The sequence below is a fragment of the Pristiophorus japonicus genome, unplaced genomic scaffold (assembly GCF_044704955.1).
Source record: "Pristiophorus japonicus isolate sPriJap1 unplaced genomic scaffold, sPriJap1.hap1 HAP1_SCAFFOLD_452, whole genome shotgun sequence".
Taxonomy (NCBI): domain Eukaryota; kingdom Metazoa; phylum Chordata; class Chondrichthyes; family Pristiophoridae; genus Pristiophorus; species Pristiophorus japonicus.
In genome coordinates, this window is record NW_027254355.1 from 459,936 (window position 1) to 485,745 (window position 25,810).

A 25,810-nucleotide genomic window follows, 5' to 3' on the forward strand; every position below is an offset into this window, starting at 1 on the left:
TGCAAAATTCACAAGAACCCCCAGTGTTTGGGCTCATTCGAAAGGAAATTTAATTTGGGACTATCGACATTAAAGTTTTGAACCCTAAAGTGCTTATTGAAGAAACTACAAACTTTAATAGAAATTTGGACTTTTAAAAGACAAATTCAAGGCTGTGGGCGGGCCTAAAGTACTAACAGGAGACAACTTGATAATTGAGGCTGTCTGGGTGTTGGGACTAACGTAACTTGTCCAGCGAAATGGGTATTCGAGAATCCTTCTCCACAAGAGACATTAACATTACAACAAATAACCCAGAGATAGCCAACCATCAACCTGAATCTGGAAAACCATTTCATCATATGCATCACAAAGAGGCCCAATCCAGCCTGTATACAAAAAACTAAGCACAAACGGACAGTGCGATTACCAAACTAATATTTCCATCAGCAAGCAGTTTATCGAACATCAACCCACCCAAAACATTAACTTTTAATGATCCCACCAAAATATTACAAAGAGTCAAGCTTGCCAAATACAAACAAAGAATCCTGGACTGATTTGGTGCGAAGATTAGAACCAATCAAATCGTATAACTGTCCCCTGTTTTAACAGAGGGTGTGACATACTTTGCCATACAACCGAGACCACGCTTGTGTCATCAAGAAGGGAGAGAAACCAACGCGACCGTTGTAAACTAACTTCTCCAGCCTCGAAGTCCTGAAGTCCTGAAGGAAGAACATCACCATCGCGGCAACAACTGACCACAACCAACATGGTACTAACGAAAAACTACCGCGATCGACTAAACTCCAAATAAACTCCTACTGGAAGAAACCGAAGAATCGAAAGTTTCCACTCTACAATCTAAGCCCTGACTACCAACAGGTGAACACATGACCTAAAGAGACTTTGAACCTATTTCTAACGAAGAAAACCGGGTACTTACCACATAGATCCAAAACGTGCTTTATCGCATCAGTGGACTCAACCCAACTGAAGATTACGCAGCAAGAAATGTACTCCGATGTTCGGGGTACAGCAAGCAGAACCTACACAATTCAAGGAACCCCGAAACCGCGAACTACCGCGATCTGACCAGAAAGGATTGGTAAGCATAGTCCCTTCCTGCCCTGGAGTCTAACCTAGCTAGGATTCGGTATTGGGAGGTGGGAGGTGTAATTTTACTGTACACCCCCTTTGAATGTGTAATGTATTGTTCTTTATCAGAGTGATTATAAGTTTTGACATTGTATTTTCTTGTCTTTAATAAAATCAAAGTTCTTTTGCACCAAACCAGTGACCTTTGCACTTTGTCACATTCCCCAAATAAATCCAGAGTCGAGAACCCAAGGGAGTGGGCGTGATTCGAACCGCTCAAGTAGGTCAGAGGTGAACCTGACCCCCAGGACCACCACCACACCCTTACACTCCCGTCTCTCTCTTTTCCCTTTCCTTTCAGGTTCTCCCCCTCTCTGCCCTCCCCCTCTCTCTCTCACTCCTTCCCCCTCTCTCCCCTTAACATCTCTCTCCCCTTCCTCCCTCTCTCTCCCCTGACCCTCTCTCTTCCTCCCTGTCTCCCCAACCCCTTCCCCTCCCACTCTCTCCTCTCCCTCTCTCTCTCCCACTCCTTCCCCACTCTCTTCCCTTCCCCTCTCTCGCCCTTTCCACACTCTCCCTCTCTCCATCCCCTCCCTCACTTGCCCCACCTCCCTCTCTGCCCCACTCTCTCCCTTTCCCCTCCCTCTCTCTCACCTTCCCCCTCTCTCTCACTCCTTCCACTCTCTCTTTTCCCTTCCACTCTCTTTCCTGCTCCTTCCCCTGTCTTTCCCAACGCAGATGGCTCCATAGCTCAGGGGTTAAAGCACCGGTCTTGTTAAACCAGGAGTTCAAATCTCACTGGAGCCTACTCAAAATTAGTGTGAGTATTTAAATTCACCATCAATTAACAGCGGCTTTAATGATAAATATTAAACATCTCTGAGACCGACCCTGGAACAACAGGCATGTCGTCTCTCTTATACGCTCTCTCTCTCCCTTCCCCATCACGACCTGTTCTACATCTTTTTCCTCCTCTCTCCCTTTCCAACTATCTCGCTTTCCCCGTCTCTGACTCATTCCCCTCTCCCCCGGTGCCTCACCCTCTCTCACCCCTTCCCCTCTCTTGCTCTCCCCTTCCCTCTCTACTTTCATTCGCTCCCCACTCCTTCCCCTCTCGCTCCTTCCTCGTCTATGTTACTTCTCTCCCCAACCCCTCTGTGCGCTAACCACTCCTTGCCCCTCTCTCCTTGCCTCTCTCACTCCATCCACTCTCTCCCTCCCTTCCACACACTCTCTCCCCTTCCTCCCTCTTTCCTCTCCCCCTCTGTCTCTCCCCTTCCCCTCTCTCTTCCTCCCTGTCTCCCCTTCCCCCTCTCTCTCACTCCTTCCCCTCTCTCTCCCCTTCCCCCTCTCTCTCACACCTTCCACTCTCTCTTTTCCCTTCCACTCTCTTTCCTGCTCCTTCGCCTGTCTTTCCCAGGGCAGGTGGCTCCATAGCTCAGAGGTCAGAGCAGTGGCCTTGTAAACCAGGAGTCGTGGGTTCAAATCTCGCTGGAACCTACTCAAAATTAGTGTCAGTATTTAAATTCACCGTCAATTAACAGGGGCTTTAATTATAAATATTAAACAACTCTGAAACCGACCCTGGAACAACAGGCTTCTCGTTTCTCTGACACGCTCTCCACTTCCAAATCTCTCTCTCCCTTCCCCATCACGACCTGTTCTGCATCTTTTTCCTCCTCTCTCCCTTTCCAACTATCTCGCTTTCCCCGTCTCTCACTCCTTCCCATCTCTCTCCCCTTCCCCCTCCCTCTCACTCATTCAACTCTCTCTTTTCCCTTCCTGTCTCTTTCCTGCTCCTTCCTCTATCTTTCACAGAGCAGGTAGCTCCATAGCTCAGGGGTTAGAGCACTGGTCTTGTCAACCAGGGATCGTGAGATCAAATCTCCCTGGGGCTTTGTCAAAATTAGTTCAGTATTTAAATACACTATCAATTAACAAGGGGTTTAATTATGAATATTAAACAGCTCCGAGACCGAACCTTGAACAGAAGATTCTGCTTTCCCCATCACTACACATTCTTACTCTTTCCCGCTCTCTCGCTTTCCCCGTTTCTCTTTATCACTCATTCCCCTCTCCCCTTCCCCTCTCTCTCTCCCCTTTCCCACTCTCTCCCTCACTCCCCACTCTCTCCACTTCCCCTCTCTCTCCCCTTCCCCACTCTCTCCCGTTCCCCTCTCTCTCCCCTTCCCCTCCCTCTCCCCTTCCCCACTCTCTCCCCTTTCCCACTATCTCCCATTCCCAACTCTCCTCTTCCCCACTCTCTCCCCTTCACCTCTCTCTCTCCCCTTCCCCACTCACTCCCCTTCCCCACTCTCTCCCCTTCACCTCTCTTGCTCTCCCCTTCCATCTCTACTTTCATTCGGTCCCCACTCCTTCCCCTCTCTCTCCTTCCTCGTCTATGTTACTTCTCTCCCCAACCCCTCTGTCCGCTAACCACTGCTTCCCCCTCTCTCCTTGCCTCTCTCACTCCATCCACTCTCTCCCTCCCTTCCACACACTCTCTCCCCTTCCTCCCTCTTTCCTCTCCCCCTCTGTCTCTCCCCTTCCCCTCTCTCTTCCCGCCTGTCTCCCCTTCCCCCTCTCTCTCACTCCTTCCCTTCTCTCTCCCCTTCCCCCTCTCTCTCACTCATTCAACTCTCTCTTTTCCCTTCCCGTCTCTTTCCTGCTCCTTCCCTTGTCTTTACTAGAGCAGGTGGCTCCATAGCCCAGGGGTCAGAGCACTGGTCTAGTTAAACCAGGGATCGTGAGTTGAAGTCTCCCTTGTCAAAATTAGCTCGGTATTTATATACACTGTCAATTAACGAGGAGTTTAATTATAAATATTAAACAGCTCCGAGACCAAACCTGCAACAAAAGACTCTCCTGTTCTCCTTTTGCCCCCTGACCCGTCCTTTACCCTTCTCTCTCTCTCCCGACCTTCCCCATCACTACACATTCTGCCTCTTTTTACTCTTCCCCTCCCTCTCCCCTTCCCCACTCTCTCCCCTTGCCCACTCTCTCCCGTTCCCCTCTCTCTCACTCCTCCCCCACTCTCTCCCCTTCCCCACTCTCTCCCGTTCCCCTCTCTCTCCCCTTCCCCTCTCTCTCCCGTTCCCCGCTCTCTCACTCCTTCCCCACTCTCTCCCCTTCCCCACTCTCTCCCGTTCCCCTCTCTCTCCCCTTCCCCACTCTCTCCCGTTCCCCGCTCTCTCACTCCTTCCCCACTCACTCTCCTTCCCCGCTCTCTCCCCTTCCCCACTCTCTCCCGTTCCCCTCTCTCTACCCTTCACCTCTCTCTCCTCTACCCATTTCATCCGCTCTCTCTCCTCTTCCCCTCTCAGCCCTCCCTCTCTCTCTCATTCCTTCCCCATCTCTCCCCTTAACTTCTCTTGCCCCTTCCTTCCTCTCTCTCCCCTGCCCCTGCAGGTCTCCTCTTCCCCCTCTCTCTCACTTCTTCCCCACTCTCTCTCTCCCCTTCCCCCTCTCTCTCTCACTCCTTCCACTCTCTCTTTTCCCTTCCCCTCTCTTTCCTGCTCCTTCCAGTGTCTTTCCCAAAACAGGTGGCTCCATAGCTCAGGGGTTAGAGCACTAGTCTTGCAAACCAAGGGTCGTGAGTTCAGAGCTCGCAGGGATTGACTCAAAATTCACTGTCAATTAGGAAAAGCTTCGATTATAAATATTAACAAGGGTTTTAATTATAAATATTAAACACCTCCAGGACCGACCCTGCAACAACAGGCTTTTGTCTCTCTTACACTTTCTATCCATCCAAATCTCTCTCTGCCTTTTCCCATTTGACATCTTTTTACCCCGCTCTCCCATTCCCGCTATCTCGCTCTCCCCGTCTTTCACTCATTCCCCCCTCGCCACACCCTCTCTACCCTCACTTTCAATCTTTTCCTGTCTCTCTCTCTCTCCCCTTCCCTCTCTCACTCCTTCCACTCACTCTCTCCATCTCCTCCCCGCCCCTCCCATCCCCTTTCCCCTGTCTCTCACTTCTTCCTACATTCTACCCTACGTAAACTAGAGGTGATCTAAAACTCGGCTGCCCCCGTGTCCTAACTCGCACCGAGTCGCGCTCACCCATCACCCCCTGTGCTCACTGCCCCGTGTCCTAACTCGCACCGAGTCCCGCTCACCCATCACCCGCTGTGCTCGCCGACCAACATTGGCTCCCGGTTAACCAACGCCTCGATTTCAAAATTCTCATCCTTGTTTACAAATCCCTCCTTGGCCCTCGCCCCTCCCTAGCTCTGTAACTTCCTCCAGCCCCTACACCCCTCCCTATCTCTGTAACTTTCTCCAGCACTACACCCATCCCTATCTCAGTAACCTCCTCCAGCCCCAACACACCTCCCTATCTCTGTAACCTCCTCCAGCCCGTACACCCCTCCCTATCTCTGTAACCACATCCAGCCCCTGTACCCCTCCCTATCTCTGTACCCTCCTCCTGCCATTACACCCCTCCCTATCTCTGTAACCTCCCCCAGCCCCAACACCCCTCCCTATCTCTGTAACCTCCTCCAGCCCCTACACTCCTCCCTATCTTTGTAATCTCCTCCAGCCCCAACACCCCTCCCTATCTCTGTAACCTTCTCCAGCCCCTACACCCCTCCCTATCTCTGTAATCTCCCTTAGCCCCACAACCCCCCGAGATGTCTGCGCTCCTCTAATTCTGCCCTCCTGAGCATCCCTGATTATAATCGCTCCACCATCGGCCCCAAGGTCTGGAACTCCCTCCCTAAACCTGTCCGCCTCTCTACCTCTCTTTCCCCTCTCACTCCCCTTCCCCCCTCTCTCTCCCCTTCCCCCACTCTCTCACTCCTTCCACTCTCTCTTTTCCCTTCCCCTCTCTTTCCTACTCCTTCCCCTGTTTTTCACAGAGTAGGTGGCTCCATAGCTCAGGGGTTAGAGCACTGGTCTTGTCAACCAGCGGTCGTGAGTTCGAATCTCATTGGAGCCAAATCAAAATTAGCTGAGTATTTAAATTCACTGTCAATTAACAAGGGCTTTAATTATGAATATTAAACAGCTCTGAGATTGACCCTGGACTGACAGCTCCCCTCTCCTTTTCTCGTCCTGGTTTACTCTCTCTCCCATATTAAAAATATCTCTTTCCCTTCCCCATCATGACTCATGAGTGAGTTTTTCTCACTGATTCTCCTTTCTTATCCTCTCTCCTTCCCGCCTCTCCCTCCTTCCCCTCCCCGTTCTCACCACCCCTCTCCCTCCTTCCCCTCCCTCTCTTTCCCCTTCCCCTCTCTCTCTTTCCCTTTCCTCGCTCTCCCCTTCCCCCTCCTCGCTCTCCCCTTCCCCTCTCACTCTCCCTTTCCCCTCTCACTCTCCCTCTTTCCCCTCTCTCTCCCTCTTTCCCCTCTCTCTCCTCTCTCCCCTTCCCTCTCGACTTTCATTCTCTCCCCAATCCTTCCCCCTCTCTCCCCTTCCCTCTCTACTTTAATTCTCTCCCCACTCCTTCCCCTTCTCTCCCCTTCCCCTTTCTCTTCTTCCCGCTCGAGAGACACACAGAGAGAAAGTGAGAGTGTGTGAGAGAGACAGAGAGAGTGAGAAAGTGTTGTTTGTGCAATAACTCAACAGACGGAATACTGTAAACTCCGAACAGGTACAAACCTGGCTCTACTTTATTAGGGCCCAAAGTGATTACATTACAAGATGGCTGGACTTTTATACCTGGGCTGCACACACGTGTGCACAGCCCAATGACCTCCAACAGTGGCCCCACCTGGTGGCTAGTAACCCCAAGCACACATACATGACAGAAAGAGAGAGACAGGGAGACTGAGAGATTGGGACAGAGTGTGACTGAGTTGCCTTGGGATGTTTTACTACGTGAAAGACCCGATATATCGATGTTGAGAGGCGAAGATTGAAGAGACGGAGGCAGGAGTCTGGGGGATGAGACACAATCTGAGCGTTTCACTGACCCCTCCTTATTCTTCAAACACACAGCACTAACTGGGGAATGACCCAAAGCTCAGCACAGGTGGCTCCATAGCTCAGGGGTTGGAGCACTGGTCTAGTAAACCAGGGGTCGTGAGTTTAAATCTCACTGGGGCCTGCTCAAAATTAGCTCAGTATTTAAATTCACCGTCAATTAACAAGGGCTTTAATTATAAATATTAAACAGCTCAGAGACCGACGCTGAAACAACAGGCTCCCTGCGTACCCTTCCCCTTCTCTTACACTCTCTCCTCCCTTCCCATTGTAACCCATTCAACATCTTTTTCCCAGTCTCTCACTCATTCCCCTCTCTCACCCTCTCCCCTCCCCCTCTCTCCCCTACCCACTCTCTGTGTCTCTTCTCCCTTTCTTTTCAGATTCTCCGATAAAAATATACGAACATAAGAAATAGGAGCAGGAGTAGGCCATATGGCCCCTCGAGCCTGCTCCGCCATTTATTACGATCATGGCTCAGGTCCACTTCCCCGCCCGCCCCCTTATCCCCTTATCGTTTAAGAAACTGTCTATTTCTGTCTTAAATTTATTCAATGTCCCAGCTTCCACAGCTCTCTGAGGCAGTGAATTCCACAGATTTACAACCCTCTGAGAGAAGAAATTTCTCCTCATCTCAGTTTTGAATGGGCGGCCCCTTATTCTAAGATCATGCCCCCAAGTTCTATTCTCCCCCATCAGTGGAAACAACTTCTCTGCATCCACCTTGTCAAGCCCCCTCATAATCCTATACGTTTCGATAAGAACACCTCTCATTCTTCTGAATTCCAATGAGTAGAGGCCCAACCTACTCAAACTTTCCTCAAAGTCAACCCCCTCATCCCCGGAATCAACCGAGTGAACCTTCTCTGAACTGCCTCCAAAGCAAGTATATCCTTTCGTAAATACGGAGACCAAAACTGCACGCAGTATTCCAGGTGTGGCCTCACCAATACCCTGTATAACTGAAGCAAGACTTCCCTGCTTTTATACTCCATCCCCTTTGCAATAAAGGTCAAGATTCCATTGGCCTTCCTGATCACTTGCTGTACCTGCATACTATCCTTTTGCATTTCATGCACAATACCCCAAGGTCCCGCTGTACTGCAGCACTTTGCAATCGTTCTCCATTTAAACAAAAACTTGCTCTTTGATTTTTTTTCTGCCAAAGTGCATGACCTCACACTTTCCAACATTAAACTCCATCTGCCAAATATTTGCCCACTCACTTAGCCTGTCAATGTCTTTTTGCAGATTTTTTGTGTCCTCCTCACACATTGGTTTTCCTCCCATCTTTGTATCGTCAGCAAACTTGGCTACGTTACACTCAGTCCCTTCTTCCAAGTCGTTAATCTCGATTGTAAATAGTTGGTGTCCCAGCACTGATCCCTACAGCACCCCACTAGTTACTGGTTGGTAACCAGAGAATGAACCTCTTGTGTTCCTAACACAGATGAGACTGCACACAGGGAGGTTAAAGTAACAGTGGCCTCAGTCTTTATTAAGACACTCCAGAGTGAAGAACAGGCCTTAGGGGCCGGCTTATATACAGTGCTCCCAAGGGATGCTGGGATCCATTGGGACTTCAGGGGATGAACTCCCTGGTGGTGGATGATGGGAGTGCATGCTTTACAGATACACAACAGAACCATCTATTCTTCTCTCTCCCTTTCCCTCTCTCAGTCCTTCCCCTCTCTCTCCCATCCCCCTTAACCCTCTCTTCGTCCCCACTCTTTCCCTCTCCCCCTCTCTCTCTCCCCTTCCCCTCCCACATTACCATTCCCCTCGCTCACTCCCCTTCCCCTCTCTCTCTCTCTCTCCCCTTTCCTCTCGACTGTCATTCTCCCCCCACTCCTTCCCCTCTCTCTCCTTCCTCCTCTAGCTTGCCTCTCTCTCCCCTCTCCCTCTCTCCTCCCTATCTCCCCTTCCCCCTCTGCTTTTTCACTCTCCCCATCACTCTCCCTCTCCCCTTCCACTCTCTTCCCTCCCCTCCCTCCACTCTCTCTCTTTACCCTTTCTTTTCAGATTCTCCCCTTCTCCCTCTCTCTCTCCTTCCTTTCTCTCTCCCCTGCCTCCTCCCTCTCTCGTCTTCCCATCTCTCACCTCTTCCCGTCTATCCACTCCCTCTCTCCTTCTCTGACACTCTCCTCTCTCTCACTATGTCTCCCTCTCTCTCCCATCCCTCTCTTTCCCCTTCCCCCTCTCTCTCACTCCTTCCACTCTCGCTTTTCCCTTCCCCTCTCTTTCCTGTTCCTTCCCCTGTAACTGCAAAAGCAGGTGGCTCCATAGCTCAGGGGTTAGAGCACTGGTCTTATAAACCAGCGGTCATGTGTTCAAATCTCACTGGGGCCTACTCAAAGTTAAATCAATATTTAAATTCGCCCTCAATTAACAACGGTATTGAACAGCTTTGAGACTGACCCTGGAGCAACAATCTCCTTCTGTCTCCAGTAATATCACTCTCCCTTCCCATTCTGCATCTTTTTCCCGCTATCGAGCTTTCCCCATCCCTCACAGGCTCCCCTCTCCCCCTCTCCCCCACCCTTTCACCATCTCTCTCTCTTTCCCCTCTCCCCTTCCCCGCTCTCTTTCCCCTTCACGTCTATTTCCACTCCTCCACTCTCGCATTCCCCTTCCCACCTCCCTCTAACCCTTCCCTTTTCTCGCTCTCCACTTCCCCTCTCTCCCCTTCTCTCTCACCGTGCACTCCTTCCCTCTCTCTCCTTCCTCCCCTATCTTCCCTCTCCCTCCCCTCCCCCTCATTCCCCTTCCCCCTCTGCCTTTTCACTCTCCCTTTCCCTCTCCCCTCCCCTCTCTCTCCTCCCCTACCTCCTCTGTCTCTCCCTTTTCCGTTTCTTTTCAGATTCTCCCCTTCTCCCTCTCTTTCCTGTTCCGATCTCTCCTCTCCCCCTCTCTCTCCTCTGCCCCTCACTCTCTCTCCCCTTCCCTTCTCTTTCGTCCTCCATTTTTCCCCTTCCTCCTCGCTCTCAGTCCTTCCCCTCTCTCTCACTCCTTCCACTCTCTCTCCGCTTCCCCTCTCTCTCTGACTCCTTCCCCCTCTCTCTCCCTTCCCCCTCCCACTCATTCCTTCCCCTCTCTCTCTGACTCCTTCCCCCTCTCTCTCCCTTCCCCCACCCTCTCATTCCTTCCACTCTCTCTCTCACTCCTTCCCTCTCTTTTTCCCTTTTCTTCCTCTTTCCCCTGCCACAGCCCTCCCTTCCCCCCTCTCTACCTCCCTGTCTCCCTTCCCTCTCTGTCACCTTCCCTCTCTCACTCCTCCCCTCTCTTCCCCTCCCCCTCTCACTCCTTCCACTCTCTCCCTCCCTTCCACACTCTCTCTCCCCTTTCCCCCTTTCTCCTCTCGCCTCTCTCCCTCCCTTCCACACACTCTCTCTCTCTCTCTCTCTCCCCTTCCCCTCTCTCTCTCCTTCTGCTCCCTCTCTTTCCCCTTCCCTTCCTCTCTCACTCCTTCCACACTCTCTTTCCCCTTTCCCCCTCTCACTCCTTTCCCTCCCTCTCTTTCCCCTTCCCCCTCTCTCTCACTCCTTCCCCTCTCTGTCTCCCCTTCCCCCTCTCTCTCACTCCTTCCCCTCTCTGTCTCCTCTTCCCCCTCTCTCTCACTCCTTCCTGCTCTCTCTCACTCCTTCTCTCGCTGTCTCCCCTTCCCCCCCTCTCTCTTTCCTTCCACGCTCTCTTTTCCCTTCCCCTCTCTTTCCTGCTCCTTCCCCTGTCTTTCCCAGAGCAGGTCTCATGAGTTAGAGCAATGGTCTAGTAAATCAGCGGTCGTGAGTTCAAATCTCACTGGGCCTACTCAACATCAGCTAATTTATTAAATTCACCGTCTATTAACAAGGGCTTTAATTATAAATATTAACCAGCTCTGAGACCGACCCTGGATCAACAGGCTTCCCTTGTCTCTCTTACACTCTCTCTCCCCTTCCAAATCTTTCTCTGCCCTCCCCATCACTGTTATGTTCAGAATAAATCCACAGGACTGTATCGTAAGCTGAAACTATTGTGACCTTGGTCTTTTTATTGAGACCCCAGAGTGGGAAAGCAGCATGGTAGATCACCTTATGTACCTGCTTGCCCCAGGGTGCACAAGTGACCCTTAGGCCTCCCACAGGTGTGCCCCCTAGTGGCAAGTCTTACATATTGGTGAGGTTTACGTGCATATATAACATCACTCCGCCCCCCAGCCCCATCCAAAGGCTTATGTACAAGTTATTTGCAAGTTGAGGTGATATGACGCCCTGTGTCCCTGGGTCGATCACCTGATTTGAATTCTTGGCATGGGTGAGTTGGTCGGAACGTTGCTTCCTGGCCGAGTGGCTGGTGTGATGGGACTGACGTGGCCAGTTCTTTTCACAATGGTGGCCTGCTTATCGATAGTTTTCAGTCTGGTCTGGTCCAAACGCTTTCTGCGTTTGCCCAGTATATGGTATCACAACCAAACACTCCATTTTCATCACACACACACACACTCCATTCCCCTCTTTGGCTAACACAGTGCTCTCGGCCCATCTGGGGTCCCTGATTATTGTCGACGTCACTTACTCTGATGTGGCGTGGAGGGGGGCGTACGATCGTGGTGCATTCTCTGCTGAAAGCATACAGAAGGCTCGGTCCTGAGCGATTCTGCCTGGTGACTGCGTAGCAACCCGGGACAGCCAGGGTCTGCAGGGAGTCTACCGTGACATGTGTGGTGCTCGGCTTTGTGGTTTGGGCTGCCCGCTGCGGACTATTGTCGCTGACCCTAAGGTCTGGCGAGCCCAGGATGGCCGATACGGCCCTGAGACTTTCAGTGGTAGCGGGAGGCCGTGTGGTCCCCGTGGATCCTGGGCCATAGTACAGAGGTTCCCGCACCACCGACTGTGTGTAGCCTCCCTGCCTTTCTTTGCAACGTTGCAGGGTTTGCCCCACAGGGGGGGCAATCTGATGGGATGAGCATTACGTCTTTGCGATGGATAAGCTGCATCACCCCCATCTGGCGGTTCGCCGTGAGCAGGCGGTAAAGTGGGACCCTGGTTGGTCCAGGTCCTAAACTGAGGGGGCCGTTACGGTTGACTCATCGCTTTCTCGCACTTCCGTAACAACGAGCAGGTCTGTGGGCTGCGCCATTTCCACCCCGGTTGGTGGGCAAGGTTGGCCAACTGAGGGCATCAGCGCCGTTCTCAGTGCCTAGCCCGTGGCGGATCATGTTACAGAGCACAGACAGTGTAAGACATATTCGAAACAAAGCCTTAATAATGGTGCCTCTGCTCTCCCAAAACTGTGGGATGTGCAGCTTGTCTGACTCGGGCACATATTGGGATCCACGTTGGTGCGTCTCTTTTGCCCTGTGAATGCAGGCTACTGCCTTGGGTAACTTATAGGATACATGTACAACCGGTTGGGGCTTGCCCGCTATTTTGGCTTGGTGTACAACACTCCGGAACTTGTGTGGTAACACATCACTTGCTACGAACACTTTGTTAGAGACATATACAACTGGTTGGGATTCGCCCGCTACTTTGGCTTGCTGTACAACACTCCCGACCTCGTGTGGTAACACATCACTTGCTACAAGCACTTTGTCAGATACATATACAACTGGTTGGGGCTCACCCGCTACTTTGGCTTGCTGTACAACACTCCCGACCTCGTGTGATAACACATCACTTTCTACAAACACTTTGTCAGATACATATACAACTGGTTGGTGTTTGCCCTCTACTTTGGCTTGTTTTAACATACCCCCGACCCCATATGATAGTACATCATTGGCCGCGAAAGAATGCTCACATGGGTTCCACAGTGCAAACAACTTATTGGAACGTAGTGGGTTCCTGGCCTTCTCAGCGGCCCTCCACTTTATCTTTGCCCCAAACCCAGTCGCCTTCCTTGCTGGGCAACACATGCCTCTGTTCCGTTGCGGCCACATCCCGCCGTCTGAACGCTCTCTCGACCCGTGGTCTGGACGCTTCGCTCGACTGCCACCATCTTCCTCCCCAGGGATTTCACATCTGGCGTCGGGAAGACACATTCGGTTTCGGCCGGTGCCCCGCTCCGCTTGGTTGACCTGGAGCCTTTTCCGTCGCCGCGAAGAGGTCATCGGCTTCGGGTGGTGGGTACCCCCGTCTGTAACCGCTGCTCGGTTGATCTTCGCCTCCTCGTGGTCGCGACGAGCGGCCTGTGCCTCGGGGTTCTGCAAATGGATCTGCACTTCGACGCCTGGTTCAGCTGAAGGTGGGGGCTTGCTCAGCCTTTGAGCAAGGGGAGAGGTTGTTCGCCAGAGAAGGTACATGGAGGTCTTCCCAGTTCCATCGAATCTTCCCCATCCACCTTCTACCAAGCAGCATTGGCCCATCACCTGAAACAATCCACAGTGGTAAATCGTGCACTGCTCCCTCATGGGATACCCTTATGCCCGCACTACCAATAACTGGTATTAGTTCCTTGGTGTAGGTGCGCAGCTTTGCCTGAATCGGGATCAGCTTGGGTCGTTGTGCTCTGTCGCCCCCCACAGCCTCTCGAATGCCTTTTGGCTCATTATTGATTGAATCGCCCCCGTGTCTAGTTCCATGGAGACTGGAGTGCCGTTAAGTTCAACTTTTAACATTATCGGAGGGCTTTTGATGGTGAAGGTGTGTATCCCATCTACTTCCCCTTCAGCCTCAGGTTGAGTTGCCTCTCCTGCTCGTTCAGCGTGACCCTCTGCCACGTGGTGAGTCACAGATCGTTTGCACATTCGCTGGATGTGCCCCATTGTTCCACAGCCCTTACACACACAGGGCTTGAATCGACATTGATGAGCTCGATGGCTGCCCCAGCAGCGCCAACATGGTGCTAATGGATACGCATTCATGCCCCACGGCGGACTCTGAGTCACTCTCGGCCTAGGTCTGGCCTCTGCGGTCATGTGGGCCCTGTCCTGTGCCGTTCTGCCTGCTGAATACATTATTTTATGCACAGTACTTGCCGGTGAGCTTCGATTCTGTGAGGGTATCTGTTTCGTGTTATCGCTCGTGGATATGAAGGCTTGGGCTATCGCGATGGCCTTGCTCAGATAGAAACGTAGAAACATAGAAAATAGGTGCAGGAGTAGGCCATTCGACTCTTCGAACCTGCACCACCATTCAATAAGATCATGGCTGATCATTCACCTCAGTACCCCTTTCCTGCTTTCTCTCCATACCCCTTGATCCCTTTAGCCGTAAGGGCCGTAGCTAACTCCCTCTTGAATATATCCAATGAATTGGCCTCAACAACTCTCTGTGGTAGAGAATTCCACAGGTTAACAACTCTCTGAGTGAAGAAGTTTCTCCTCATCTCAGTCCTAAATGGCCGACCCCTTATCCTTAGACTGTGACCCCAGGTTCTGGACTTCCCCAACATCGGGAACATTCTTCCTGCATCTAACCTGTCCCATCCCGTCAGAATCTTATACGTTTCTATGAGATCCCCTCTCATCCTTCTAAACTCCAGTGTATAATTGTCCAGTTTATCCAGTCTCTCCTCATATATCAGTCCAGCCATCCAGGGAATCAGTCTGGTGAACCTTCGCTGCATTCCCTCAATAGCAAGAACGTCCTTCCTCAGATTAGGAGATCAAAACTGAACACAATATTCCAGATGAGGCCTCACCAAGACCCTGTACAATTGCAGTAAGACCTCCCTGCTCCTATACTCAAATCCCCTCGCTATGAAGGCCAACATGCTATTTGCCTTCTTCACCGCCCGCTGTACCTGCATGCCAACTTTCAATGACTGATGTACCATGACACCCAGGTCTCATTGCACCTCCCCTATTCCTAATCTGTCACCATTCAGATAATGTTCTGTCTTCGTGTTTTTGCCCCCAAAGTGGATAACCTCACATTTATCCACAATATACTGCATCTGCCATGCATTTGCCCACTCACCTAACCTGTCCAAGTCACCCTGCAGCCTTTTAGCGTCCTCCTCACAGCTCACACTGCCACCCAGTTTAGTGTCATCTGCAGACTTGGAGATATTACACTCAATTCCTGCATCCAAATCATTGATGTATATTGTAAATAGCTGGGGTCCCAGCACTGAGCCCTGCGGCACTCCACTAGTCATTGCCTCCCATTCCGAAAAGGACCCGTTTATCCCTGGATTCGGCAGACAGCAGCTTGCGAAGGATGACCTCGTGGCCGATTCCAAGCACGAAACCGTTCATCAACATTTGCCGCAAAGATCCATCAAAAATCGTACTGCCTCGCAAGGAATCTTCTGGCCCTGGGAGCGACGGTGCTTGTAAAAGTGATACCTGGCCTTTAAGATGCTCTCCTTCGGCTTAAGGCGTTCCCACACCAGCGCACACAGCTCTGTGTAAGTCTTCTCCTCTGGTTTGACCAGTGCCAGCAGATTTTTGATCAGGCCGTATATCGGAGACCCACATACGGTGAGGAGAATCGCCCTGGGCTTGATCGCTCTCTCTTAGCCTCGTCCTGTTCGTTGGCGACGAAGTACCGGTCGAGACGCTCAACGAAGGCTTCCCAAATCATCACGCTCAACAAATCCCTCAACAATACCAACGGCAGCCATTACTGCATAAAGGTTCGTGATCCGTTACTCGTCACCAGTATGTGATGTTCAGAATAAATCCACAGGACTGTATTGAAAGCTCAAACTGTTGTGACCTTGTGCTCTTTATTCAGACTCCAGAGTGGGGAAGTAGCATGGTGAGTCACCTTATATACCTGCTTGTCCCAGGGTGCACAGGTGACCATTGGGTCTCCCACAGGTGTGCCCCCTAGTGGCAAGTCTTACATATTGGTGACGTTTACATGCATACACAACAATCATGACCCGTTCCACATCTTTTTATTCCTCACTCACTTTCCCGCTATTTCACTTTCTCCGTCTCTCACTCATTCCCCTCTTCCCCCTTTCCCCTCTCTCGCCTCACCCTCTTCCCGTCCCACTCTCTCCCCTTCCGACTCTGCCTTTCCACTCTCCCTCTCCCTCCTCCTTCTCCGCTCCCTTTCTTCCCCTCCCTCCTCTCTCTATCTCTTTTCCCTTTCCTTTCAGATTCTCCCCTTCTCCCTCTCTCCCCGTCCCCTTTCTCTCTCCCCTGCCTCCTCCCTCTTTCGACTTCCCATCTCTCTCCCCTCCCCCTCTCGCTCTGGGGAATGACGCATAGCCCGGGGCAGGTGGCTCCATAGCTCAGGGGTTAGAGCACTGGTCTGGTAAAACAGGGGTCATGGGTTCAAATCTCAGTGGGGCCTACTCAAAATTAGCTCAGTACTTAAATTCACTGTCAATTAACAAGGGCTTTAATTATAAAGATTAAATAGCTCTGAGATTGACCCTGAAACAACAAGTTCCCCTCACGCCTTTCCTTGTCTCTCTGCTTTCCAGATCACGACTCGTTCTACATTTTTTTTTAGCTCCTCTCTCACTTTCCCGCGATCTCACTTTCTCCATCTATCTCTCCCCTTCCCCTCTCTCTCCTTCCGCTCCCTCCCCTCACTCCTCTCTCTCCCTCTTTTGCCTTTCCTTTCAGATTCTCCCCTGCTCCCTCTCTCTCCCCTTCCTTTCTCTCTCCCCTGCCTCCTCCCTCTCTCGACTTCCCATCTCTCTCCCCTTTCCCTCTCTCTCCCCTTCCCCTCTCCTCCCTCCTCTCTCTCACTCTTTTGCCTTTCTTTTCAGATTCTCCCCTGCTCCCTCCCTCTCCCCTTCCTTTCTCTCTCCCCTGCCTCCTCCCTCTCTCGACTTCCCATTTCTCTCCCTTCCCCCGCTCGCTCTCTCCCATTCCGCTCTCTCCCATTCCCCTCTGGCTGACTCCTTCCCCCTTTCTCTCCCATTCCCTCTCCCACTCATTCCCCTCTCTCCCTCCTTTTACAACTTCCAAGCACTAATCTCTCTCACAGTGCCGGCACAGACACGATTGGCTGAATGGCCCTCCTTGTGTGCTGTAAGATTCTGTCAATGTTCAGAGATGAATCACCAACAATGATTATTCGGGCCCCACCTCCATGTTAACAATAGTAAGATGCAAAAAGGAGCAAGTGTCACAAGTGGCTCCATATCTCAGGGGTTAGAGCACTGGTCTTGTAAACCAGGGGTTGTGGGTTCAAATCTCATTGGGGTCAACTCAATCTTGGCTTCTGTTACTGAATTGACTGTCAATCGGCGACAGGCCGACACCATCAACAGGAACCGCTCACTCCGCACTTTACAATCTGCCCACATCACTTTCACTTCCCACCCCCAGTCTGTATCCCACCTTTTCCACATCCAGTCTCAGAGACACAAATATATCATCGACTCATAGAAACTGACAGATGGGAAGGAAACCATTTCGGCCCATCGTGTCTGTTGCCGGCCGACCAAGACCTATCTGCTGGGCAGGCCACATAGTCTGCATGCACCAGACACGAGACTCCCAAAGCAAGCGCTCGACTCGGAACTCCTTCACGGCAAGCAAGCCAAAGGTGGGCAGAGGGAATGTTACAGGAACACCCTCAAAGCCTCCCTGATAAAGTACAACATCCCCAACGACACCTGGGAGTCCCTGGCCAAAGACCAGTCTGCCCTAAGTGGAGGAGGAAGTGCATCTGAGAGGGCGCTGAGCTCGTCGCCAAGCGCAGGCAGTGGAAGGATCGTGTGGCAAACCAGCCCCACCCTCCCCTTCCCTCAACGACTATCTGTCCCACCTGTGACAGGGACTGTGGTTCCTGTATTGGACTGTTCAGTCACCTCAGGACTCATGTTGAGAGTGGAAGCAAGTCTTCCTCGATTCCGAGGGACTGCCTATGATGATGATCTAATCCCACTTTCCAGCTCTCGGTGCGTAGCCCTGTAGCTTACGGCAGTTCAAGTGCCCATCCAAATACTTTTTAAATGTGGTGAGGGTTGCTGCCTCTACCACCCTTTCAGGCAGTGAGTTCCAGACCCCCACCATCCTCTGGGTGAAGGAATGGAGGTCTCCCCTCAGCCTCCTCTGTTCCAAAGAAAACAACCCCAGCCCATCCAATCTTTCCTCGTCACTAAAATTCTCCAGTCCAGCCAACATCCTGGTAAATCTCTGCACCCTCTCCAGTGCAATCACATCCTTCCTGTGATATCCTGACATTTCCCAGTTCCTGCCTTCGCTGGTTCTAGTCTCAAGATGCGGCAATGGACACAAGATGATCCAGTTGGGATTTTCCACAAATAATGAATCCCACGGCCACATCTGTTTGACCCTCGGAGGGCATTCTGTAAATTCATCAAATTTATTAAATGCATACCTTACCCCCGCCCTGTGGTTACGCTCGAACTGTATACAACACTGGTTAGGCCACAGCTGGAGTACTGCGTGCAGTTCTGGTCACCACATTACAGGAAGGATGTGATTGCACTGGAGAGGATGCAGAGGAGATTTACCAGGATGTTGCCAGGACTGGAAAATTTTAGCTATGAGGAAAGATTGGATAGGCTGGGGTTGTTTTCCTGGGAACAGAGGAGGCTGAGGGGAGATTTAATTGAGGTGTATAAAATTATGAGAGGCCTGGATACAGTGGATAGGAAGGACCTATTTCCCCTTAGCAGAGGGGTCAACAACCGGTGGGCATAGATTTAAAGTAATTGGGGGGAGGTTTAGAGGGGATTTGAGGGGAAATGTCTTCACCCAGAAGGTGGGGGGGGGGGGGGGTCTGGAACTCACTGCCTGAAAGGGTGGTAGAGGCAGAAACCCTCACCACATTTAAAAACTACTTGGATGTGCACTTGAAGTTCCGTAACCTACAGGGCTACGGACTGAGAGCTGGAAAGTGGGATGAGGCTGGGTAACTCTTGGTCGGCCGGCGCGGACACGATGGGCCGAAATGGCCTCCTTCCGTGCTGTAAATGTTTATGATTCTCTGATTCTCTCTCTCACTCCTTCCCACATTCTGCCCGACATAAACTAGAGGTGATCCAAAACTCGGCTGCCCCATGTCCTAACTCGCACCGAGTCCCACTCACCCATCACCCCCTGTGCTCACTGCCCCGTGTCCTAACTCGCACCGAGTCCCACTCACCCATCACCCCCTGTGCTCACTGCCCCATGTCCTAACTCGCACCGAGTCCCGCTCACCTATCACCCACTGTGCTCGCTGTCCCATTTCCTAACTCGCACCGAGTCCCGCTCACCCATCACCCCCTGTGCTCACTGCCCCGTGTCCTAACTCGCACCAAGTCCTGCTCACCCATCACCCTCTATGCTCACTGCCCCGTGTCCTAACTCGCACCGAGTCCCGCTCACCTATCACCCACTGTGCTTGCTGTCCCGTGTCCTAACTCGCAACGAGTCCCGCTCATCCATCACCCCCTGTGCTCGCTGACCCGTGTCCTAACTCGCACCGAGTCCTGCTCACCCCTCACCCCCTGTGCTCGCCGACCGACATTGAATCCTGGTTAAGCAACGACTCGATTTCAAAATTCTCATCCTTGTTTTCAAATCCCTCCATGGACCCTCGCCCCTCCCCATCTCCGTAACCTCTTCCAGCCCCTACACCCCTCCCTATCTCTGTAATCTTCTCCAGCCTCTACACCCCCTCCCTATCTCCGTAACCTACTCCAGCCCCTACACCCCTCCCTATCTCTGTAACCTCCTCCAGCCACGACACCCCACCCTATCTCTGTAACCTCCTCCAGCCCTTACACCCCTCACTATCTCTGTAACCTCTTCCAGCCACTACAACCCTCCCTATCTCTGTAACCCCCTCCAGCCCCTACACTGCTCACTATCTCTGTAACCTCATCCAGCCCCTACACCCCTCCCTATCTTTGTAACCTCTTTCTGCACCTATAGCCCTCCCTATCTCTGTAACCTTCTCCAGCCCTACATCCCTCCCTATCTCTGTAACCTCCCCAAGCCACTACATCCCTCCCTATCTCTGTAACCTCCCCAAGCCCCTACACCCCTCCCTATCTCTGTAACCTCCTCCAGCCGCTACACCCCCCCTATCTCTGTAATCTCTTCCAGCCCCACAACCCCCTGAGATGTCTGCACTCCTCTAATTCTGCCCTCTGACCATTCCTGATTATAATCGCTCCACCATCGCTGGCCGGGCTTTCTGTTGCCTGGGCCCCAAGCTCTGGAACTCCCTCCCTAAACCTCTCCGCCTCTCTACCTCTCTTTCCTCCTTCAAGACACTCCTTAAAACCGCCCCCCCACCTGCACTAATTTTTATCGCATAATCCTCCTGTGGAGCACCTTGGGACGTTTCACTACGTTAAAGGCGCTGTATAAATATACATTATTGTTGTTGTTCCCTCTGTCTCTCCTCTTCCCCGTCTCTCTCTCACTCCTTCCCCTCACTCTCCCCTTCCCTCTCTCTCACTCATTCGCCTCACTCTCCCCTTCCATCTCTCTCTCACTCCTTCCCGTCACTCTCCCCTTCCCTCTCTCTCACTCCTTCCCCTCACTCTCCCCTTCCCTCTCTCTCACTCCTTCCCCTCACTCTCCCCTTCCCTCTCTCGTCCTCTAATAGAGCCCCACCTAGTGGACTATCGATGTAATAACAACTACTGATACGCTCCTCTCTCTCTCCTTCCCTCTCTCTCTCTCTCTCCCCTTCCCCCTCTCACTCACTCCTTCCCTCTCCCTGTCCCTTTCCCCCGCTTTCTCCCCTCCCCATTCTCCGCTCCTCTCTCTCCACTCACTCCACAATCTCTCTCCTCCCTCTCTCTCTCTCTCCTTTCCCTTCTGACTTTCTCCTTGCCCCTCTCTAACTCCTTCCGGCTCGAGAGACAGTGAGCGACAGAGAGAAAGTGATAGAGAGACAGAGGGAGTGAGACAGAGAGACAGAGAGACAGAGAGATTGGGCCAGAGTGTGACTGAGTTGCCTTGGGATGTTTTATCACGTGAAAGACACGATATATCGATGTTGAGAGGCGAATATTGAAGAGGTGGAGGCAGGAGTCTGGGGGACGAGACACAATCTGAGCGTTTCACTGACCCCTCCGCATTCTTCAAACACACAGCACTAACTGGGGAATGACCCACAGCCTCGGGCAGGTGGCTCCATAGCTCAGGGATTAGAGCACTGGTCTAGTAAACCAAGATCGTGGGTTCAAATCTCACTGGGGTCCATTCTAAATTAGCTCAGTATTTAAAGTCACTGTCAATTAACAAGGGCTTTAATAATAAATATTAAACTGCACTGAGACCAACCCTGAAACAACAAGTTATTTTCTCGTCTCAGTTGCACCATCTCTCCATCTGCCTTTGTCTTTTTACCCCTCTCTTCCTTTTCCGCTATCTCACTGTGATATATTTACAGAGCACAAGCACACACAGCTTCCAACATGGCAGGCAGCACTCTCGGAAGCCTCCGGAAATCTGCCTGGTTCTGTTTATTAGTAACTATGCAGTTGCAGTACGCAATACGTCCACATCCACAGTGTGGCGCTACAAACATTACAAGATTACAGACATTACACTTCTCCCTCCTTAATGAAGAAGTAATTATAACAAACATCATACATAACTTTCATGTTTATACATAACACAGGATATAAACTTATTATTTTTCCCATATTTACAAATTTAACTTTACCACTTGTTTTCCATTTCGAAGAGGATCCCTTCGCTCTCGAACAGGACCTTCCAAACATGGTGTCGATTTCACACTCATTCGAGGCACATCCTGAGGAACGTTTTCCTCCACGGAATTTCCTTGATTTTCATTTGAACTCACTCTAACGTCAGGCTCTTTGTTTTCCTGACTCGGACTCAGACTTTCATTCTGATTCTCTCCTGGATTTGTTTCCAGTCCATTGGATTTAGGATTTGCTACTGGTGTATCAAAACTATCTGATGAGTCAGAAATAATTGAATCATTCCCACCTTCAACTCCTTCAATGTCTGTAGGTAAAATATGATCAATATGGACAAACCTAACCTGTCCATTATCAAACATCTTTACCAAATATGTGCGAGGACCACATATCTTCACCACTCTTCCTGGTAATCACTTTAACCATTTATGGTGATGGTTCTTCACTCTCACCTTCTGGTTTAATTTCACATTTCTCTCTTTTACTCGACCTCTATCATGATTCTCTTTCTGTTTTAATTGTGTCTCTTCGACGGACTGTGCCAAATTTGGCTTTAACAACGAGAATCTGGTTCATGGCTGTCATTGGAGAAACAACTCTGCTGGTGTTCTACCAGTAGTTGTGTGAGGAGTATTTCGATATGTAATCAAAAAATTTGCCAATTTGTGATCCAATGACAATTGTCGTTTCCTTGGATTTGGATCTAACATTTGTTTTATGAAGGCACGTTTTACAATTTTTACAGTGCGCTCTGCTGCACCATTCGAAGCAGGGTGGTGTGGTGGAACCTTGGTATGTTTCACACCATTTTTGCTCGTGAATTGTGCAAATTCTTCTGAACGAAATTGTGGTCCATTATCTGAAACAATTTCTTCAGCGAAGCCAAATGAAGAAAATAATTTTCGTAAAATGTCCACTGTTTTACTTGTTGTTATTTTCCACATTGGAAACACCTCAACCCACTTCGAATGGCTATCAATCACAATGAACAATTGTTGTCCTTCTAACTCAGCAAAATCAATATGTAGCCTTTGCCACACCTTGGGAGTGGGTGCATTTCAAATTGCATTCAATTTTTCCATGGTTGGATGTAAGCCATCTTTGTCTACTCTGTACCCTAAGTACTCAACTGAGTTTTTAAATAACTCACACTTACGAGCAGACACTCGCACTCTGTGCTTCTCTAGCTGTTTGAGGACTTCATTCAATGTTTTAGTAATGAGTCTAGTAAGAAGGAGGAACTGAGGGAAATCCTTATTAGTCGGGAAATTGTGTTGGGGAAATTTATGGGATTGAAGGCCGATAAATCCGCAGGGCCTGATGGACTGCATCCCAGAGTACTTAAGGAGGTGGCCTTGGAAATAGCGAATGCATTGACAGTCATTTGCCAACATTCCATAGACTCTGGATCAGTTCCTATGGAGTGGAGTGTAGTCAATGTAACCCCACTTTTAAAAAAAAGGAGGGAGAGAGAAAACAGGGAATTATAGACCGGTCAGCCTGACATCGGTAGTGGGTAAAATGATGGAATCAATTATTAAGGATTTCATAGCAGCGCATTTGGAAAGAGGTGACATGATAGGTCCAAGTCAGCATGGATTTGTGAAATGGAAAGCATGCTTGACAAATCTTCTGGAATTTTTTGAGGATGTTACCAGTAGAGTGGACAAGGGAGAACCAGTTGATGTGGTGTATTTGGACTTTCAGAAGGCTTTCGACAAGGTCCCACACAAGAGATTAATGTGCAATGTTAAAGCACATGGGATTGGGGTAGTGTGCTGACGTGGATTGAGAACTGGTTGGCAGACAGGAAGCAAAGAGTAGGAGTAAATGGGTACTTTTCAGAATGGCAGGCAGTGACTAGTGGGGTACTGCAAGGTTCTGTGCTGGGGCCCCAGCTGTTTACATTGTACATTAATGATTTAGACGAGAGAATTAAATGTAGTATCTCCAAATTTGCGGATGACACTAAGTTGGGTGGCAGTATGAACTGCGAGGAGGATGCTATGAGGCTGTAGAGTGACTTGGATAGGTTAGGTGAGTGGGCAAATGCATGGCAGATGAAGAATAATGTGGAGAAATGTGAGGTTATTGAGGTCAATTCACTAAATATATTCAAAAAGGAGTTAGATGTAGTCAAGGGGTACGGCGAGAAAGCAGGAATGGGGTACTGAAGTTGCATGTTCAGTCATGAACTCATTGAATGGCGGTGCAGGCTCGAAGGGCCGAATGGCCGGCTCCTGCACCTATTTTCTATGTTTCTATGTTTCTGTATTATTATGAATTTGCCTATTTGATGCTGAAATTAGTATGTCATCCAAATAACATACTACCCCTTCAATACCTTACAAAACCTGGTTCATTACCCCTTGGAATATGACAGGGGCGGAAGACACTCCAAACGGTAACCTATTAAATTGATATGGGCCGAGATGAGTATTTATAGTCAAACATGACTTGGACTCCTCATCTAGTTCAAGCTGTAAGTAGGCATTCGTCAGATCCAGTTTTGAGAAGATCTGACCACCTGTCAGTGTTGTGAACAAATCTTCTATATTCGGCAAAGTATTGGGGACATTACCCTCTAGAACCTGGTTTACGGTTACCTTATAATCACCACACAATCTTACCTTACCATCAGACTTAGGTACAACAACAATGGTGTAGCCCAATATACATCAATCTATCTTACAAATAATGTTCTCAGTCTCTAGCCTTTTGAGTTCTTGCTCAACTTTCTCCTTGAGTGCATATGGTACGGAACGTGGCTTGTAATTAAACTGATCTAGCGTCCTTCTGTACCCTGACACTCGCCTTGAAGCCTTGGATCGGACTGCCAATTTCACAGAACACCTTCGGATACTGCTTGATAACCTCATCCGTTGATGAAAATCTTGCTTCCACACAGAAAATCTCACTCCAATCCGGCTTCAGTGAGCTCAACCAATTTCTTCCGAGTAAAGCAGGCTTGTCTCCTTTCACTACTATTAGAGGCAAGTTCTGAAATTGATCTTTATATTTCACTGGTACGGTGATACGACCTACCACAGGAATTTTCTCTCCCGAGTAGCCTCGCAGCTCTATCTTGGATTTCTCCAGTTGGAAATTGTCGAGGTACAGTGACTCCGGTACTACACTCACGGATGCACCCGTGTCAATTTCCATTGGTATCTTGAATCCCGTAACATCTATGTGGCTTTTGATGCTTCCCGAATCGCTGTCCGTTAACCTCGTGCTCCTGATGACATGTAACTCTAACATCTCCTTGTCCTGTTGTTGTTCTTCCATGCTATGTAGTCTCTTGGGAGTTCTATCATAGCTTTGAACGCTGGACTCATAGCTTTAAAAACTGGTTTGCCCTTCAGTCGGCATGCCTTTGCAAGATGCCCAGTCTTTTTGCAGAAGAAACACTCTGCCTTCACGTATGGACAACTTTGAGTAATGTGTTGTCCCAGGCACCTATAGCACGACTTCGACACTCTGTTAGAATTTGCAGTTTCTGAGACTTTGGGCCCCAACTGTCTTTTACCTTGATCGTGCAGGTGATTTACCTCGGTTGACTGACGACCGTAATTATTATTTAATTCTCGGGAATATTGTTCGGCCATGCCCATCGACTTCGCTGTCTGACAAGCAATCTCAAAAGTCAAGTCATCTGTCGTCAATAACTTCCTTCTGATCGCATCATTTTTCACCCCACAAACAAAACGATCCCATAATGCGCGGTTTTGAAAGTTTCCAAAATTACAGTGCATCGATAGCTTTTTTAATGCTACGATGTAATCACTGATATTTTAATCAGCCTTTTGATTCCGAATCCCGAAATGATAGCTTTCAGCAATTTCTAACGGTTTGGGGTTATAGTGCTGCTCCAGTTTCGTTAAAATCTCTTTAAGCGTTGTGTCCTTTGGCTCGTCAGCCACAAGCAGATTTACAAGGTTTTTGTATAATGTCGGACCTGCCTCTGATAAGAAGATCGCTTTCTTATGTTCCAACACAGCCCGGTTCTGGACTGCATTGTCTGGAACTTCGATTATGTTATTTGCAGTGAAATACATTTGTAGTTGATCCACATACACTTTAAAACGTTCCCGGTCGTGTCTATATTCTCCTAAATGTCCGATTACACCAGCCATTTTAATCTCTAGCTGTTCACACCGTGTGCTGTATTTTACCTCGGATTATTGCAGCTTTTTCGAAAGACAGAACCTTCCAAAGTCACTCTGTCGGCTGGCTGAATCCTTCACCAACAAAATTTAAG

General features: G+C 50.0%; 5 non-coding genes across 5 annotated transcripts; all 5 read left to right on the plus strand.

The window, feature by feature from the left end:
• The first annotated feature begins 5,952 nt into the window (after positions 1-5,952).
• trnat-ugu (transfer RNA threonine (anticodon UGU)) lies at positions 5,953-6,025 on the plus strand. Its single transcript has one exon. It is a non-coding gene; the product is annotated as a tRNA-Thr (tRNA).
• A 1,040-nt stretch (positions 6,026-7,065) lies between these two features.
• trnat-agu (transfer RNA threonine (anticodon AGU)) lies at positions 7,066-7,138 on the plus strand. The gene has a single exon. It is a non-coding gene; the product is annotated as a tRNA-Thr (tRNA).
• Positions 7,139-9,290: 2,152 nt separating this feature from the next.
• trnai-uau (transfer RNA isoleucine (anticodon UAU)) lies at positions 9,291-9,363 on the plus strand. Its single transcript has one exon. It is a non-coding gene; the product is annotated as a tRNA-Ile (tRNA).
• A 6,811-nt stretch (positions 9,364-16,174) lies between these two features.
• On the plus strand, positions 16,175-16,247 carry trnat-ggu (transfer RNA threonine (anticodon GGU)). Its single transcript has one exon. It is a non-coding gene; the product is annotated as a tRNA-Thr (tRNA).
• Positions 16,248-17,041: 794 nt separating this feature from the next.
• On the plus strand, positions 17,042-17,114 carry trnat-ugu (transfer RNA threonine (anticodon UGU)). Its single transcript has one exon. It is a non-coding gene; the product is annotated as a tRNA-Thr (tRNA).
• Positions 17,115-25,810: the final 8,696 nt, after the last annotated feature.